The sequence below is a fragment of the Leiobunum rupestre genome, chromosome 7 (genome assembly GCF_980474605.1).
Source record: "Leiobunum rupestre chromosome 7, qqLeiRupe1.1.hap1, whole genome shotgun sequence".
Lineage (NCBI taxonomy): Eukaryota > Metazoa > Arthropoda > Arachnida > Opiliones > Sclerosomatidae > Leiobunum > Leiobunum rupestre.
In genome coordinates, this window is record NC_143390.1 from 57,001,664 (window position 1) to 57,010,045 (window position 8,382).

Sequence of the window (8,382 nt, forward strand, 5' to 3'; positions counted from 1 at the left end):
GATTACACTAGACACTCGGGTGACTCTAAAGCCCTTTCCACACTAGCTTCTTTTTCATCACGGTACGAAACCGGAATAGTTGGCTCGCGTCCAGACGGAAGTTTAAACCAGTTCCGATAACGTGATTGGTTCACTTCGTCGTAGTGTGAACGGAACTAGCTCACTTTATTATCAAACCGCAATCGGCACAGCTAGAAAATGTTAGGCGTAAAGAATGTCATTTTATTACTACTGCATCTCTATACTCCTTCTTTAATTTTTTAATTTTATCGCGGCACTGAATATAGGTTCTCTCGTATCCATTCTTATTCGAGGGTTATTAAATACCTCGAGAGGTAGTCTCGACCCGGGTGGAACCCGTGCCAAATTTGGTCGTGTGAACACGGTTGTCCCAGGCTCGGCCCACTTCTAAACCGCTCTAAAGTGTCCGTGTGGAAAGGGCTGAAGTCTTGTCTTGATCACATTTTTATAAAATCTATACCGAGTATAAAAATTAATTCCTGTAAATTGGAGACGAATATAACTGATCACCATGCTACGGTTTTAGGTATAGACTTTAAAAGCATTAAATCGCATATAAAGAAAGAAAGAAATTATGAAACAGTCGTGATAGATTATGATAAATTAAAAATGTTATTAGGCTTTGAACCGTGGTACAGTATTTATCAATGTAATAATGTCGACTTAGTCATTAATGCCTTCATTGAAACTATGAAAAGAAAAAAGTCTTAATTAAAAAAATGCATAAAATTAAACCTTGGATTTCGAACGGTCTTATCTCTAGTATTGGTAAAAAAGAGGAATTAAGAAAACAATTAAAAAAAGAACCTTTCAATGAAAATCTCAAGCAAACATACTTGAAATATAAAAATAGATTAAACTCCCTTATTAAGACTGTTAAGCAGAACTATTATGCTAAAAAAATTGATAATGTGGTACACGATAAAGCAAAGGTTTGGAAAGTAATACGGGACATTTCAACCCCCGACTATAAAAAACGAAATGATATTGAAACAATTTTGGTAAAAAATAAGCATTTAAATATGAAAAATGATTCTAAAGAGATTTTAAACTCTTTTAATGAATATTTTGCAAAAGTGGGTAAAAACATTGCTAAAAATATAAATGGAAATACTTACCAAAATATAAATTCTAATTACGCTCATTCGTTCTTTTTAAAACCTGTAACTGTAGGTGATGTTAAAAAAGCTACTGGGGAATTAAAAAATACGAAATCGCAAGGAATTGATAAAATAACCTCTAGTATGTTAAAAAAGAATATTGATTATATTGCTTCCCCATTATCAAACGTTATAAGTTTAAGCTTTTCCTCGGGAATTTTCCCAAATGTTTGTAGATATGCAGAAATTGTACCAGTGCATAAAAATGGCAATAAAGACATACTTTCTAATTATCGGCCTATCTCGATAATCTCAAATTTATCTAAATTAATTGAAAAATGTATGAAGCATCAGTTGGTTCATTACTTCGAAAGCTTGGGTATTATTTCTAAAAATCAATCGAAAAATGATGCTCTAACGATATTTTACGATTTTATTTTAAAAAATGTAAACATTGGTAAAAAATAATTGGCTATATTTATCGATTTGGCAAAAGCCTTTGATACAGTGAGCCACAATATTTTAATAAGGAAAATGTGTAATATTGGTATTCGAGGCCTTCCTCTTTGTTGGTTTAAAAGCTATTTAACCTCCAGAAAGGCCATAGTTAAATTTGGTATTCAACGTAGTGACGAAGAGGCCTATAACTGTGGGGTACCACAAGGCACAGTTCTTGGCCCATTGTTATTTCTTATTTACACAAATATGATCTGTGATACTACTGATGCCGATAAGTTAGTCTCCTTTGCAGATGATATGGTAAATTTGTATTATGGTGACACATGGTCAAGTTTTTATAAAAAAAAGCTAATACCAGCCTCAATAATCTAAAATTTCTATTAGACGAACATCTCTTAAGTTTAAATCTTGTTAAAACATGTTACATTACTTTATCTATAACGATCAGTGGGCAACCCACAGATGGAAAGTTAATAATTCATAAAAAAACTGTAAAAGATTAAACATCGGTGGATGCCATATTATTGAAAAAGTAGAAAGTACTAAATACCTTGGAGTTCATATCGATAGTACCTTAAAATGGGAAGTTCAGATCAAAAAAATTGTGAATACATTAAGACGTTCATTGTTCACTCTGTACCAGCTGAGAAATATACTGAATCACAACACATTAAGGTCAATGTATTATGCCATTGTAAATTCGGTTTTAAGCTATGGAATTATTTTCTGGGGAAGTGCAACTAAAATGATATTAAACCCACTTGTTAATTTACAAAACCGAATAATTAAAATATGCCTCAAAAAACAGTGGTACTATTCTACTGTAAAATTATATGACGAATTTTCGGTACTAAATGTAACGCAACTTTATATTTTAGCAGTAGTAACTGCATATTTTGTATATCGCAATACTATTGAATCTGATGAAAAAATATACTTAACCCGATTTCTTGATAAGCAAAATGTACAAATTCCCAGAGCAAACTTTACAATTATCCGAAGAAATTTACAATATCTTGGACCAAAATGGTTCAATTTGCTGCCTTTAAAATTGAAAACTGAAAAATCGCTTCATCAATTTAAAATCCAGCTAAAAATACTAGTAAAAAATAACTCCATATTGTTATAATACCTGTTCTAATTTAACATTGATTCTCTTGATTTCTCTTTTTTTTGTAATACCTAATTGTATCTATAACTTAACCCGCAATTGACTAAAGGATTTAAAAACACCCCCCTAAGTACAAGCACTGCTTAGGTAGGGGGGGTTTTGTTGTGCACTATTTTAAGTACTATTTTATTTTCAAAAAAAAAAATTTTCAAGCGCAATAAACAATAAATAAATAAAATAAATAAAAATTATTTGAATGCGACGTCATGCGACACCATTAATTTCGAATGCGACATCTTAGTTAACGAGATAATCACTGTCGTAAGTGGGAGGGCTAACTTAATACCAGCCCCCTATATCAGCCGAGGCCTCAAAACACCCTTATTCGAATTCGACCTCAATGCGACGTCATGCGAAACCATTAATATCGAATGCGACATCTTAGTCAACGAGATAATCGCTTTCGTAAGTGGGAGGGCTAATTTAACTCCAGCCCCCCCCCCCCCCCTATATCAGTCAAGGCCTCGAAACACCCTTATTCGAATGTGACCTATTGGATCCCGTAGAAAGCTTCTTATAAATCCCATTCTTTTTAAGATTTAAACTTGAAGGTCATGTTACGAAAAAATTGTCGAAAACCAAATAGTGCAATCAAACTCTGGTGGCATTTAAAACTGTACCATATGGTTTTGACGGTAAACATTTATCTTCCCCTGTATCTGATATTATCGTGGAAAAATATGGGTTTTGGAACTCGAGTGAACAGAAAGTGCCCATCTATGAAGGGTCTCCATGAAACAGTGGAAATTTGACAGTTTAGTTTAAGTGAAAATACATTTTCCACGTCATGAGTTCTCCCTTACATATTTCATCATAAAACGCTAAAATTCCTGGGTAGGCGATCTTAAGGCCTGATAACTTGGCCTTGGAAATTATTTTGATGAATTTCGACTGAAGTAGGCAGGTTAAGGCCCTGCTCTAAAACCTATAACACTTACTTTTGGTTCGAAGTCAGAGGATGATTAATTATTAGTTTATCTATCGTTGATGTTAAATGGGCTGTTCAACTCCGACCAAAGCAAGATTACACAAAGGGAAAGGATAGGTTCAGGTATTCAGACGGAAAAAAACCATGATCTCAGTTAATATTCCTTTAATTACGCCATAAACACAGAAATACATAATACAATAAACTGTCACAAATAACCCAAAACACCTCTGGGGAAAATACCGAACACTTACTCTTAGCTCTCTAATTTCGATCTGCCTTGTTAGCACTCGGGGACTCAGGTACGAAATGAAATTACTTTTCTCGTGATTGGGGCAAACGGGCTTTCTTTGGTAGGTCAAACAGTAAGAAACTCTATAGCTAGGATTTATTTTACTTTACGCGGGAGGGGGGGAGAAATTTAAAGGATTTAGGCCATGACCCAGTGACACGCGTTAGGGGGAGCGATCGGAGAAATCTACTACTTATCTTCCTTCTTCTGTCCGTCGTTTTCTCTTCTTCGGAGCTCCGGGGAATTCCTTCTCTTCACTTAACCCCGGGGCATGTATTCAGTCTACGCGAAACTCGCACCCTGCTCGACACACGCGGTTATGGAGTTGCACGTCCCTGACGGCGAACTCCAATGAATTGACCAGCTGACGATGACAGTTCCCTGGACTTCACGTCCCAGTCTATTGTCGAACCCAAGCTGCGGCGAAGGGGCCTTCCTGGGGTACTCTCTGGATTATCTCGGATTATCTCGAGTTCCCTGAACTCAATTATCTCGGACTACTGCACGGATTATCCCGGATTTTGTTTCTGGATTGGGTTCTCTCTTGCTCTCGATTCTGATTCTGCTTAGACATCGGACTCCTCATTTTATTTCAGCTGGGGATTAACTCTCGTTTCTGATGTCTACTTGGATTAATTTTCTAGCTTCCTCTAAGTTTCAAAATATTTCTCAATCGGGGCTTCCGCCTGCCATCACTTTTCTCGATTATCCCCTGTTCTCTGGGTGCGGAGCCTTTTTATCCTTTCGGTATTGTCTATCATTTCTTAACGATCGCGTTTGACTTGGTCATTGGGTCCCTGGGTCATATGGGAGTGGCTTCTGCCTTCTACAGTGGTTTCTGGGTTATCGGAATGACTGGACGAATTTGAAGTCGGTGGGGAGTTGGGGGTCCCTTTCGCCTATCCCGTCTTTGGTGACCTTGGCCTAATTGCCGATGACCCATTGCCCTATCTATGCTACGGCTATTTTTAGAAACTTTATGACACTTTCAAGGTTTTTCGTTGGGAATTGACAAACCCTTGGGTTTGAATTTACTTGTGAGGTAATAAATGGGGCCTAGGCTTAACTTTTACGATTTACATTATTTGGCATTTTAACTTCAAACATATAATTACACTAAATTTTAACTGATCTAAACTATTAGGGGGCTTCCTCTAAATGACTCTACGTGTGCTTTTCATAACGATACTTGTTTAATTGTGTATTCTGACCAACCTTCGTTGGTTTAAAGTGGTATTCATTATGTTTACCATTTCTTAAGTGAAGTTATGGGAACATTAAATCATGTTACCATGGGGCTTGCGTTATTACACATTGCATTTGATAGTTTTTTAATGACGGGACTAGTTTATAATGTGAGATTACGTAGACATAGTCAGCTCAACCTGCGACACACTTTTTGGAGCTATCAAGGGACGTTACCTACAGACTTACTTCTTCCACCAGAGGCGCAACAGATGAAGATATATAGAGAGAGCGGGATCCTTCAAATAGGGGTTTGACATAAAGGTAGGAAACAAATGAACCAGAAAAAAAACATCACGGGACGTCTATGGCGGTTACAAACCGTCTGAACTCTGAATACGTGTATGGGAAACTTATGGGAGTTGAGACATAGTCACGTTCCTTTACGTACACAGTCTGCACCTTTTATCAGTTTCCCCTACATGTTTTCATGGGAAATTCAGGTGGTGGCGTAACCTGCCATTTAATCAAATAAGTCGAATTCTGTAGTCTGTAGATGTGATTATGTGTAACCTTTTTGGGCAAGTATTTTTTCCCCAGGGTTGATTTTGGCCGGGTTTTTGCTAGAGTCCAAGGTTTTATGTTATTATGTTAGTACAATGCGGATTCTGTTACAAGCGACACTGGAAAAGAAGAAAATAGAAAACATAACCATAAATAAAAAGGTAAATACCTGCAATTTTAATAATGTGATATCGCCTTATTCCTTTTGCTTTAATTTTTATTTGCCAAGAAGTGAAAGTAATATCGCATTACAGAAAAGTATTAGAAAATAAATTGTTTGGTAAAACAATGTACACGACGAAAAAACACGTGATGGTAGACCAAGGCCGGGCCAACTTCGATCACTATAATCGCAATCGAATACTCTCTGATTTCAATGTTGAAGCTTTATGTTGGTATAGTTCAACAATTGTATTTATTTCATTCGGGCGCTCTGGTTTACCGAAAAGAAGGAAGATAAGACAAATTGGATGAAACCAAAGCAAATGTAACAGAACTGTTAAAAATCGTATACTGAGTGGAGTAGGAACACAAATCCACAATCAATAAACCAAATGGAATAAAATTTTTGGAAATTTAATTTTTTTAAAGTAATAAGAAGAATGGATTCTTGGTAATAAAAATAAAATATTATAAAAAAAATCAAATAGAAGCTGCAGTGGTCCATTAAAATTACTTGACTTAAATCGAGCTAAAGTGAATACTCCAGAATTTTTTTATTTGCCAACTCAAGTTCAAATAGCCAAGTTTGCCAACTTTTGGAAAATGTTGGGAGGGTGCGATGCCCCCCAAACCCCCCCAAAGCTTAACCCCTTACTTGCTGACTTCAAGATCAATCTCGACAAAACAGACTTACCAACTAAAAGGTTACTCGATTTGACGCAGAGCTATGGTTTGGCTCAGTTAATTGATGAATCCACGAGAGTTAGTAAAAAATCGTCCTCCCGTATCGATCACTGCTACACAAATTGAAGTGCCTCGGTTTAAGTATTAAAAGACGTTGATGTAACCGATCATTACCCTAAAAGGATATCTCTCGAAATTTCTAGCTCAGTTAAACCCAAACTAAGAATTAGAAATGCGTCTAAATTTAATGTCTATACTCTTAGCAATATACTAAAAGATAAAAAGTGGGATAATGTAATTAATTCTCAGGATATTAACGAAGCGTATAACAATTTTCATGATTCTTTCCTAGAAGCGTACAATAAGGCCTTACCGTATTATGTAGTCAATAAAAGTGATTCGCATAAATGGATACGTACCGAAATTCTAAGTGAAATCAGACTAAAAAGAAAATTTAAACGCTATATAAGAAATTACGAAGACCAAAGAAATCTTAGCAATAATTGGACTCGCGATGCGAGGATCAATTTTATAAATCCGCGCTAGGTCAATGTAGTGGGAACTAATTAACGAACTATTAGGCAAAAGTAAAAAATCAGGAGACTCAAAAGTGAACAATATCCCAGATAACTTTAATGATTATTTTAGCCCCCCTCCACAAACCTTAATAATTGATAAAATGCAAGGGGTTAAAAATATATCTAACTCTATGGTGCTTCATTTAATGGAGGAGTCTGAGGTCTGTAACATAATATATGCTCTTAAAGAAGATTACGCGGCGGGTTTCGATGTTTCACCGAAAATTCTAAAACGTATTGCGTCAACAATTAGGAAGCCCTTAACCAAATTGATAAATTTATCGCTGTAAAGCGGAAAATACCCTGATCGTCTAAAGAAATCCATGTTCGGACCAAAAAAGGAAATGTAGAATCCGGACAGTTGCCACCATGTACGGACACACTAAAAGGGCAAATTACCAAGCTGGTATCTGGAAAAGAAGTTTAGAAAAGTTTCCAGATTTACCCAACCCTATAAAGGGTCATTGATGGAAATTAGACGACAACGGTCAAATTGACCTCCTATGGATGACTAGTCCACGAGGGTTGTATACTATTGGACCGAATCCCGTTCGATCGAATCCCATTGAACCGAAACGTATTTTCGTTTATAGTTCACCATAGCGGGATTCGGTTGAACGGGAAATTTAAATCTGGTTCGTTTTCACTTCGGGTTGGGTTGGGTTGGGTTGGGTTAGGTTAGTTCGGGTTGGGTTGGGTTAGGTTCGGTTAGGTTAGGTGAGGTTAGATATGGTAGGGAACTATTTCACGTCGGGTCTTATCAAGGTTATTTTCAAAAATTAAACCCGGAAAATATCGAATTTTAAGGGAAAAAGGTCTAAAAATACACATCGGTACGAAATAATAAATATTTAATACACAGTTTGGTCCAAATTAGATATACTATCGTCACGTACCCTACGATATAGTGAAATGTATCACTATTCACTAATGTTATATTGAATGAAAACCGCACGAAACGCGGTTTTCGGTCGATTGGGATTTGGTTAAATGGTACATTCGGACGAATGAGATTTCGGTCCAATGGTCTACAATCGTCCACCAGCCCCAGAAGTTTTTTTAACACTTATGACTTGCAAATGCGCAAGGTCGTGCAAACCATCAGATGGCTCTTGTATGATTAACGGTTTAATTTGTACAGTCGCTTGTAAAATTACAACGTGCTCGAATATGATTGACGATACTGAGGATTATATTAGAGTTGGTGAAGATACTGATTCATCTGATAGTGATGAGGG